Source organism: Parasteatoda tepidariorum, chromosome 6 (genome assembly GCF_982258835.1).
Source record: "Parasteatoda tepidariorum strain Cologne lab strain chromosome 6, Ptep-v5.0, whole genome shotgun sequence".
Classification (NCBI taxonomy): Eukaryota; Metazoa; Arthropoda; class Arachnida; order Araneae; family Theridiidae; genus Parasteatoda; species Parasteatoda tepidariorum.
The window spans coordinates 9286986-9299708 of NC_141760.1; the positions used below are offsets into that span (position 1 = coordinate 9286986).

The 12723-nt window shown below is 25.0% G+C and overlaps 1 protein-coding gene across 1 annotated transcript in view; it reads right to left on the reverse strand.

Annotated features, from left to right (window-relative positions):
• Positions 1 to 10127: 10127 nt before the first annotated feature.
• The window catches only part of LOC107441974 (tetratricopeptide repeat protein 17), a 59095-nt gene continuing 56499 nt past the window's right edge, over positions 10128 to 12723 (reverse strand). The window contains exon 10 of the mRNA XM_071179020.2: positions 10128 to 10349. The gene's annotated coding sequence lies outside the window, so the exon portion shown is untranslated. The remainder of the gene's footprint in view (positions 10350 to 12723) is intronic.

The window sequence follows — 12723 nt, forward strand, 5'->3', positions numbered from 1 at the left end:
TTTATTAAATAACGAGCTAAAAAGTTTGCATTTTAGAGCATAAAAATCTTATATCAAATTAAACTACGCATTTTTAAAAAGAGGAAAATTCAAAATTTGAAGGGAATCCTTTATTTTAAGAATTAGATTGTGTATGCATCCTAATTGTTCCTATTTAATATTACATCGTTAAAATAACTTTACTAACTCTTATGTGTATTATTTCTTATTGTTATTATTATCTAATTGTTAATGTTATCTCATTGTTATTGTTATCTTATTGTTATTATATTATCTTATTGTTGTTATTATTTTTTATATTAATTTACACTTTTTTAGTATTTATTAAATAACGAGCTAAAAAGTTTGCATTTTAGAGCATACAAATCTTATACCAAATTAAATTACGCATTTTTAAAAAGAGGAAAATTCAAAATTTGAAGGGAATCCTTTATTTTAAGAATTAGATTGTGTATGCATCCTAATTGTTCCTATTTAATATTACATCGTTAAAATAACTTTACTAACTCTTATGTGTATTATTTCTTATTGTTATTATTATCTAATTGTTAATGTTATCTCATTGTTATTGTTATCTTATTGTTATTATATTATCTTATTGTTGTTATTATTTTTTATATTAATTTACACTTTTTTAGTATTTATTAAATAACGAGCTAAAAAGTTTGCATTTTAGAGCATACAAATCTTATACCAAATTAAATTACGCATTTTTAAAAAGAGGAAAATTCAAAATTTGAAGGGAATCCTTTATTTTAAGAATTAGATTGTGTATGCATCCTAATTGTTCCTATTTAATATTACATCGTTAAAATAACTTTACTAACTCTTATGTGTATTATTTCTTATTGTTATTATTATCTAATTGTTAATGTTATCTCATTGTTATTGTTATCTTATTGTTATTATATTATCTTATTGTTGTTATTATTTTTTATATTAATTTACACTTTTTTAGTATTTATTAAATAACGAGCTAAAAAGTTTGCATTTTAGAGCATACAAATCTTATACCAAATTAAATTACGCATTTTTAAAAAGAGGAAAATTCAAAATTTGAAGGGAATCCTTTATTTTAAGAATTAGATTGTGTATGCATCCTAATTGTTCCTATTTAATATTACATCGTTAAAAAAACTTTACTAACTCTTATGTGTATTATTTCTTATTGTTATTATTATCTAATTGTTAATGTTATCTCATTGTTATTGTTATCTTATTGTTATTATATTATCTTATTGTTGTTATTATTTTTTATATTAATTTACACTTTTTTAGTATTTATTAAATAACGAGCTAAAAAGTTTGCATTTTAGAGCATACAAATCTTATACCAAATTAAATTACGCATTTTTAAAAAGAGGAAAATTCAAAATTTGAAGGGAATCCTTTATTTTAAGAATTAGATTGTGTATGCATCCTAATTGTTCCTATTTAATATTACATCGTTAAAATAACTTTACTAACTCTTATGTGTATTATTTCTTATTGTTATTATTATCTAATTGTTAATGTTATCTCATTGTTATTGTTATCTTATTGTTATTATATTATCTTATTGTTGTTATTATTTTTTATATTAATTTACACTTTTTTAGTATTTATTAAATAACGAGCTAAAAAGTTTGCATTTTAGAGCATACAAATCTTATACCAAATTAAATTACGCATTTTTAAAAAGAGGAAAATTCAAAATTTGAATCCGTCTACTAATCCTTTATTTTAAGAATTAGATTGTGTATGCATCCTAATTGTTCCTATTTAATATTACATCGTTAAAATAACTTTACTAACTCTTATGTGTATTATTTCTTATTGTTATTATTATCTAATTGTTAATGTTATCTCATTGTTATTGTTATCTTATTGTTATTATATTATCTTATTGTTGTTATTATTTTTTATATTAATTTACACTTTTTTAGTATTTATTAAATAACGAGCTAAAAAGTTTGCATTTTAGAGCATACAAATCTTATACCAAATTAAATTACGCATTTTTAAAAAGAGGAAAATTCAAAATTTGAAGGGAATCCTTTATTTTAAGAATTAGATTGTGTATGCATCCTAATTGTTCCTATTTAATATTACATCGTTAAAATAACTTTACTAACTCTTATGTGTATTATTTCTTATTGTTATTATTATCTAATTGTTAATGTTATCTCATTGTTATTGTTATCTTATTGTTATTATATTATCTTATTGTTGTTATTATTTTTTATATTAATTTACACTTTTTTAGTATTTATTAAATAACGAGCTAAAAAGTTTGCATTTTAGAGCATACAAATCTTATACCAAATTAAATTACGCATTTTTAAAAAGAGGAAAATTCAAAATTTGAAGGGAATCCTTTATTTTAAGAATTAGATTGTGTATGCATCCTAATTGTTCCTATTTAATATTACATCGTTAAAATAACTTTACTAACTCTTATGTGTATTATTTCTTATTGTTATTATTATCTAATTGTTAATGTTATCTCATTGTTATTGTTATCTTATTGTTATTATATTATCTTATTGTTGTTATTATTTTTTATATTAATTTACACTTTTTTAGTATTTATTAAATAACGAGCTAAAAAGTTTGCATTTTAGAGCATACAAATCTTATACCAAATTAAATTACGCATTTTTAAAAAGAGGAAAATTCAAAATTTGAAGGGAATCCTTTATTTTAAGAATTAGATTGTGTATGCATCCTAATTGTTCCTATTTAATATTACATCGTTAAAATAACTTTACTAACTCTTATGTGTATTATTTCTTATTGTTATTATTCTCTAATTGTTAATGTTATCTCATTGTTATTGTTATCTTATTGTTATTATATTATCTTATTGTTGTTATTATTTTTTATATTAATTTACACTTTTTTAGTATTTATTAAATAACGAGCTAAAACGTTTGCATTTTAGAGCATACAAATCTTATACCAAATTAAATTACGCATTTTTAAAAAGAGGAAAATTTAAAATTTGAAGGGAATCCTTTATTTTAAGAATTAGATTGTGTATGCATCCTAATTGTTCCTATTTAATATTACATCGTTAAAATAACTTTACTAACTCTTATGTGTATTATTTCTTATTGTTATTATTATCTAATTGTTAATGTTATCTCATTGTTATTGTTATCTTATTGTTATTATATTATCTTATTGTTGTTATTATTTTTTATATTAATTTACACTTTTTTAGTATTTATTAAATAACGAGCTAAAAAGTTTGCATTTTAGAGCATACAAATCTTATACCAAATTAAATTACGCATTTTTAAAAAGAGGAAAATTCAAAATTTGAAGGGAATCCTTTATTTTAAGAATTAGATTGTGTATGCATCCTAATTGTTCCTATTTAATATTACATCGTTAAAATAACTTTACTAACTCTTATGTGTATTATTTCTTATTGTTATTATTATCTAATTGTTAATGTTATCTCATTGTTATTGTTATCTTATTGTTATTATATTATCTTATTGTTGTTATTATTTTTTATATTAATTTACACTTTTTTAGTATTTATTAAATAACGAGCTAAAAAGTTTGCATTTTAGAGCATACAAATCTTATACCAAATTAAATTACGCATTTTTAAAAAGAGGAAAATTCAAAATTTGAAGGGAATCCTTTATTTTAAGAATTAGATTGTGTATGCATCCTAATTGTTCCTATTTAATATTACATCGTTAAAATAACTTTACTAACTCTTATGTGTATTATTTCTTATTGTTATTATTATCTAATTGTTAATGTTATCTCATTGTTATTGTTATCTTATTGTTATTATATTATCTTATTGTTGTTATTATTTTTTATATTAATTTACACTTTTTTAGTATTTATTAAATAACGAGCTAAAAAGTTTGCATTTTAGAGCATACAAATCTTATACCAAATTAAATTACGCATTTTTAAAAAGAGGAAAATTCAAAATTTGAAGGGAATCCTTTATTTTAAGAATTAGATTGTGTATGCATCCTAATTGTTCCTATTTAATATTACATCGTTAACATAACTTTACTAACTCTTATGTGTATTATTTCTTATTGTTATTATTATCTAATTGTTAATGTTATCTCATTGTTATTGTTATCTTATTGTTATTATATTATCTTATTGTTGTTATTATTTTTTATATTAATTTACACTTTTTTAGTATTTATTAAATAACGAGCTAAAAAGTTTGCATTTTAGAGCATACAAATCTTATACCAAATTAAATTACGCATTTTTAAAAAGAGGAAAATTCAAAATTTGAAGGGAATCCTTTATTTTAAGAATTAGATTGTGTATGCATCCTAATTGTTCCTATTTAATATTACATCGTTAAAATAACTTTACTAACTCTTATGTGTATTATTTCTTATTGTTATTATTATCTAATTGTTAATGTTATCTCATTGTTATTGTTATCTTATTGTTATTATATTATCTTATTGTTGTTATTATTTTTTATATTAATTTACACTTTTTTAGTATTTATTAAATAACGAGCTAAAAAGTTTGCATTTTAGAGCATACAAATCTTATACCAAATTAAATTACGCATTTTTAAAAAGAGGAAAATTCAAAATTTGAAGGGAATCCTTTATTTTAAGAATTAGATTGTGTATGCATCCTAATTGTTCCTATTTAATATTACATCGTTAACATAACTTTACTAACTCTTATGTGTATTATTTCTTATTGTTATTATTATCTAATTGTTAATGTTATCTCATTGTTATTGTTATCTTATTGTTATTATATTATCTTATTGTTGTTATTATTTTTTATATTAATTTACACTTTTTTAGTATTTATTAAATAACGAGCTAAAAAGTTTGCATTTTAGAGCATACAAATCTTATACCAAATTAAATTACGCATTTTTAAAAAGAGGAAAATTCAAAATTTGAAGGGAATCCTTTATTTTAAGAATTAGATTGTGTATGCATCCTAATTGTTCCTATTAAATATTACATCGTTAAAATAACTTTACTAACTCTTATGTGTATTATTTCTTATTGTTATTATTATCTAATTGTTAATGTTATCTCATTGTTATTGTTATCTTATTGTTATTATATTATCTTATTGTTGTTATTATTTTTTATATTAATTTACACTTTTTTAGTATTTTTTAAATAACGAGCTAAAAAGTTTGCATTTTAGAGCATACAAATCTTATACCAAATTAAATTACGCATTTTTAAAAAGAGGAAAATTCAAAATTTGAAGGGAATCCTTTATTTTAAGAATTAGATTGTGTATGCATCCTAATTGTTCCTATTTAATATTACATCGTTAAAATAACTTTACTAACTCTTATGTGTATTATTTCTTATTGTTATTATTATCTAATTGTTAATGTTATCTCATTGTTATTGTTATCTTATTGTTATTATATTATCTTATTGTTGTTATTATTTTTTATATTAATTTACACTTTTTTAGTATTTATTAAATAACGAGCTAAAAAGTTTGCATTTTAGAGCATACAAATCTTATACCAAATTAAATTACGCATTTTTAAAAAGAGGAAAATTCAAAATTTGAAGGGAATCCTTTATTTTAAGAATTAGATTGTGTATGCATCCTAATTGTTCCTATTTAATATTACATCGTTAAAATAACTTTACTAACTCTTATGTGTATTATTTCTTATTGTTATTATTATCTAATTGTTAATGTTATCTCATTGTTATTGTTATCTTATTGTTATTATATTATCTTATTGTTGTTATTATTTTTTATATTAATTTACACTTTTTTAGTATTTATTAAATAACGAGCTAAAAAGTTTGCATTTTAGAGCATACAAATCTTATATCAAATTAAACTACGCATTTTTAAAAAGAGGAAAATTCAAAATTTGAAGGGAATCCTTTATTTTAAGAATTAGATTGTGTATGCATCCTAATTGTTCCTATTTAATATTACATCGTTAAAATAACTTTACTAACTCTTATGTGTATTATTTCTTATTGTTATTATTATCTAATTGTTAATGTTATCTCATTGTTATTGTTATCTTATTGTTATTATATTATCTTATTGTTGTTATTATTTTTTATATTAATTTACACTTTTTTAGTATTTATTAAATAACGAGCTAAAAAGTTTGCATTTTAGAGCATACAAATCTTATATCAAATTAAACTACGCATTTTTAAAAAGAGGAAAATTCAAAATTTGAAGGGAATCCTTTATTTTAAGAATTAGATTGTGTATGCATCCTAATTGTTCCTATTTAATATTACATCGTTAAAATAACTTTACTAACTCTTATGTGTATTATTTCTTATTGTTATTATTATCTAATTGTTAATGTTATCTCATTGTTATTGTTATCTTATTGTTATTATATTATCTTATTGTTGTTATTATTTTTTATATTAATTTACACTTTTTTAGTATTTATTAAATAACGAGCTAAAAAGTTTGCATTTTAGAGCATACAAATCTTATACCAAATTAAATTACGCATTTTTAAAAAGAGGAAAATTCAAAATTTGAAGGGAATCCTTTATTTTAAGAATTAGATTGTGTATGCATCCTAATTGTTCCTATTTAATATTACATCGTTAAAATAACTTTACTAACTCTTATGTGTATTATTTCTTATTGTTATTATTATCTAATTGTTAATGTTATCTCATTGTTATTGTTATCTTATTGTTATTATATTATCTTATTGTTGTTATTATTTTTTATATTAATTTACACTTTTTTAGTATTTATTAAATAACGAGCTAAAAAGTTTGCATTTTAAGGCATACAAATCTTATATCAAATTAAACTACGCATTTTTAAAAAGAGGAAAATTCAAAATTTGAAGGGAATCCTTTATTTTAAGAATTAGATTGTGTATGCATCCTAATTGTTCCTATTTAATATTACATCGTTAAAATAACTTTACTAACTCTTATGTGTATTATTTCTTATTGTTATTATTATCTAATTGTTAATGTTATCTCATTGTTATTGTTATCTTATTGTTATTATATTATCTTATTGTTGTTATTATTTTTTATATTAATTTACACTTTTTTAGTATTTATTAAATAACGAGCTAAAAAGTTTGCATTTTAGAGCATACAAATCTTATACCAAATTAAATTACGCATTTTTAAAAAGAGGAAAATTCAAAATTTGAAGGGAATCCTTTATTTTAAGAATTAGATTGTGTATGCATCCTAATTGTTCCTATTTAATATTACATCGTTAAAATAACTTTACTAACTCTTATGTGTATTATTTCTTATTGTTATTATTATCTAATTGTTAATGTTATCTCATTGTTATTGTTATCTTATTGTTATTATATTATCTTATTGTTGTTATTATTTTTTATATTAATTTACACTTTTTTAGTATTTATTAAATAACGAGCTAAAAAGTTTGCATTTTAGAGCATACAAATCTTATACCAAATTAAATTACGCATTTTTAAAAAGAGGAAAATTCAAAATTTGAAAGGAATCGGTCGATTAGTCTCTTATCTTAATTAGGTTACGCTAATTGTCCATGATAGACATCCTAAGGGCGCTTTTTCATCACACGACACGATACCGACAAAATCGGACGACAAATGTGTGAACGACAATGTCGTTGCCGGATCGTTCAAGCAATTGCTTTTTCACTTGTCCGATATCGCTCGTCCGAAAAGTAGAAATTCTTGTTCATTCAATGTTTTGAGCTTGAGTGAGCAGTTGCTTGTGTTCTGTTGTGATTTTTTTCTGCAAACTTTAAATATGCCGGATGGAAATCGTCGTCTCACACTTCTTACTTTATTTCAGAAGAAAAAAGCTAGCAGTGCAGAAACGTTTTTGGGTGCACTTACGTATTAACGCCACCGCAGCTACAGATTTGGCTGTTTTTAAGTGCCGCCAATTTACACCTAAAATTTTTGCGACAAATCGTGAAATGAAACACTCTATTTAAAATCTAAAAATTCAAAACACTTTATTTAAAATCAAAGTAGTCAAGTAGATTTCGGTAGAAAATGGGCCGATATAGAGTTTTACATATTCAAAACAGTCTTTTTTCTTTCACCAGATGTTGTCGCCATATGAACTCTGATAAATAAGATTCCAAATGATGTCTCGCTGTTCCCCTATGTCTTTTGTTCCTCCATTTAGCACTGCCCCTTATTCTCTCAACTGTTTGTGTATTATGAACTCCTGTATCAGGATTAATAAAATGTATACAAATACCTACTTGCTAAGGTATTTGTATTTATGATAAACCTTAGCAAGTAGGAATCCTTCTATTCTCTTTGTTTGATAACCTTTCCAACTGTCAGAATAAATTGTGCTACCATCTAAGCCGCACTTGCTGATCACACTGTCTTGAATTACATTTCCAAAACGTACGTTTACCAAAATAAAGTTTCATGTCATGGGAATTGGCTCATTTTCGTTTTTTTTTTTTTTTTTTTTTTGGTAAAATATTTCGCTACTGAAAAAATAAAATTGCATTTTTGTTCTGTTTTTGGCAAATCCCAAAGATGCATTTTCGTAGCACTAAAAATGGCGTTAGAATTAAGCAAACAAGGCAACAAGGAATCCAAAAGATAACTGCATGCGAAAACGCTGTGTGCAAACAACAGGATTGCTCTTTATTGGCGCATTAGCACAACTTCTGCAACAACGTAAGTACCCACTAAATAAATGAGGCAAGATATGTTGAAGAAGATTTTTATGTGCTTTTCCATAAGCTACAAAAAGTCCCAAATAAATTTTTTAATTTCGTCTGAATGAGAGAAACCAAGAACAAGAGTGATGTTAATGAGGAATAATCTTTATATGGCTTTTGAGTTGGCTTCTGCTGGCTAATTTATGTCTGTTATCACTTAACATTACTTAAACTCTTTAAATGCTTTAAAGTATTAACGTTTTTTTTAATCGAATTAAAATATTAGCTTCATTTAGAATAGTCTTTTCAGATGATTTTTTAAATGAGTTTTACCAAATTAATCTTAGGAAGCCGCTCTATCATGTTTCAAAAAAATGCTTCAGTTGAATCAGGAAACAGATTTTTTATTATTCAATCAAGCAGAAACCAGTAGTTAGATCGAGTTCTGTTTGAAATACATAAGGGTCTTTATTTGCCTTTTTATCAAACCATTACTATTATAAAAAGTATTATCTCTTCATTAAAGCATATAATGAATTTATAAAAATTTCCAATAAAACTTTTATGATTGTTTACGTCTTTTAACCTCATTTTATTGTAAAAAATGCGACATCATAAAATTAAAAATTTATAACCAGACATGAGAATACATTATATAAAAATTTACTTTCAAATTTTACATTTGACATGATCAAATAAACGATTAAAATTGATTAAAAGAATAAAATAATGATATCAAAAGAGGAGATAAAACAGAAAAGATGCACAATAACAAATAAAACCGCCACGATTTGAGGAGAAACTTGCTTGCCTAATCAACATTTGATTCCGACCAACGATATCGCCTTGTCGGATACGACATAATCGTTATCGTATCGGTGAGTGAAAAAGCGCTCCGTTGCTGACCATGTATTTTACTTGACTCTATGTCGTTCGCCGACAATCGGATCCGTTTTGTCGTTATCGTGTCGTGTAATGAAAAAGCGCCCTAACTGTTCCTATTTTATCATTAAAATAATTTTACCGACTCTCATGTTTATTGTTTCTTATTGTTATTATAAACTTTAAGGTTAAAGTGTTACTTAGCACTAAAAATGGTGGAAATATGTTTTTTGACAACGGTAGTTTAAAGGAATATTCTGTGTGTTTCATTACAATAGTTTCAGTGTTAAGTAGTTATCATCATTTATAGTGTTAAAATAAACTAAATTCTTCACAGTGTATTGGTTTAAAAACATTTCTTTCTTGTTGAAACTCATCTCGTGTTTTCTTCTGTCATTCTGCGTTTCAACATTAAAGAAAGCTCTTGTTTACAGAAATAAAACTGGAGAGCAGTTTACTTACATTATTAGTCTATGGTTTTGACATGAAATTTATTAAATATAAAAATTTTAAGAAACTTAATCTCTAAAGCATTTTTTTAAAAAGATAATTGAAATATATTTATGAAACACAGAGAGCAAGATACAAAACTGCAAAAATAAGTACGGACAACTGCGTAACATAAATATGATTTTTATTAGATTTCATCTTTTTTTTGTGTTCATAATTGCAATTTCATTTCATTATCTTGCCATCATTTTCTTCTTTATTTAGATTCTTTCAATAGGTTGACATAAACATGTCGTAATATAAATGAAAAAATATTTCTAAAAGGTGCATTTTTCTTTTATAATCGTTGCTTGTGCGACTGATGACTCCTATACTCCCCCCATTAGTTCCTGAAATTAAAATAATAATCATACATTAATCAAAGCAACTCAACAAGATTTATTTAGTAAGAAAAAACATTGAAGAAAATTCATCGAAATATATAGGGTGTTCCTTACAGTTTAATTATAACACACTGTATACGGGCTATTGAATTTACAGAGAAAGACAATTTCTTAAACAATAGTAAGGAACATCATGTTTACAGAATAAGGAATTTACACCTTTTTTCTAAACACCTTTTATAAAAAAGGTGTAATATATGAGCACCTTTAATTGAACACCTTTTATTATAAACACCAAAGAATATAATCATAAATACTTTAACAACTACGTTTTAACACCTTTTAACAACTATCTATGTTTTCTGCGGTAATCAAACAGCTGTTGTTGAGCTCAGTAACAACTTTCTCAGTTGTGACTCGTTAAATTTTTTTAACGTTTTTAATAACATAAATATACTTTTAACTTGATTAGGATTTAAAACAATATATATATTTAAGGCAGTCATTACGGAACACTATTTTTATTTTTCAGCAAATTTGAAAATTCTGGAATTATCAATGATGTGTACCCTATTGTATAGAGAAAAAGTTGAAAATTTTGCTATTGACTAGTGGCGAGTTGCATCATTTTTTACAGAGCAATTTTTTGAAGCATATCTCAAAATATGGTAAACATTACATAGAAAATATTCGGAAATGAAAACAAACAAGCGTGAAATAAAGAAATTTACCGTATATTATGAAATGTTCGTAAAGAGCTCATATTTGTTAAAAATAGTAACAATAAAATGCACATGGGTTGCATTTTTAGCGAAATAAGTGTTTTCTTAATCGCATTAAATACAGTTATTTTATAACCATCGCTGAACAGCCGACCCAATTTTGAGTTGACGACTACTAATGTTCAACGCCATAGCCTTGTAATTTTGAACCCAATCCAGAAGACAAGGAACTACCGCAACAAGCATTGGGAGAAATTTGCTTCCGTGGAGGCCTTTCTAATGGAACTGACCCGCCTTTGCGCTACACGGAGAGAACCTCCCACGGTTAGCCTGACATCAAGGGGACTTTAACCCCTGATCAGCCTACCACTGAGGATGTTTAATAAGACATAAGACAACAACAAATGAATTGAATATCATTATGTTACTGCTTTAATCGAAGCAAAACTGCATTAGCGCAATGAAAAAAAATGAAATAAACAACCTTAAGTAATTAGTTGGGTACTTGCACTTCGAGAAGAAGAAGATAAAACATACCCACACATGTGACCTATGACGTCAGCGCCAGCTGATCGTCAATAAGCAAAATGGCGTGTCAAAGTTGAGCTAAGTTTTTCCACATAAGTTAGAATGTTACTTAAATACAGCACCGTATTGATCCTCTTGAAATATAATTCTTTCTGAGATTTATTATTTGTTTATGTATTTTATTGCAATTTTTGTTTTGTGTACCTGGCAACTTTGACGCATAATTAGTTTATGTTTTACGTGGCTTAGTGCCTGTCCTTGTGTTAAGTAAGAAATATATGGTAAAAGAATCTCTGTGAATGATTATCGAAAATGTGTCACTTAAAAGAATTGATACTTGACTGGGTAAGTTAACTCGAAATAGAATGGAAAGAACAATTGCTGACGTAAACAAAGCCACGTTTTAACAACCAATCAGGCTCAAGATGCCCACACTACGTCATTTTCAGGTATCCCGTTAGTTACTTAAATTTTAAATTGTAAAAATAAAAGCTTAACTGCAATTGATAAAATTGAAACGAATAAGTTTAACTTCATGAATCAATGGTCATGAATCAAATGGCTTCATGACTCAAATGGTAGATCTTAAATTTTAGAAAGTTGTTTTACATTTCAAAAAAAGATCAATTCTTTTTTCATTGTGTTCAGAAGCTCTTGCTGGTCGCACATCAACAGCCCGCATGTGGTCCGCGGACCTCAGGATGTGCACCCCTAATGGAAATATATGTTATAGTTAGTCACTGATTGTAGTAATTGATTTCTTACTCTGTTGAAAACATGCTTCAAATAAATAAAAATTTACTACCAATTTCTTCTCATTTCTGAGTAAGACTCATAGAGAAGTTTCTCGCCTCAAGATTCAAACAATAACATACCGGGATACCTGCAAGTGACGTAGGGTGGGTATCTCGATCCTGATTGGTAGTTGAAACGTGGCATTTGTTTACGTTAGCAACTGTTCTTTTCAAGTAAGCTAAGCCCGACAAGTATCAATTCCCTTAAGTGACATAATCTTTTCACAAAGATTTCAATTCTTTCACCCTATTTTCCTTATTTAATACAAAGACTAGAACAAAACCGTGTAGAACATAAAAAACTAATTATGCAAAGTTGCCAGAAACACAAAACAA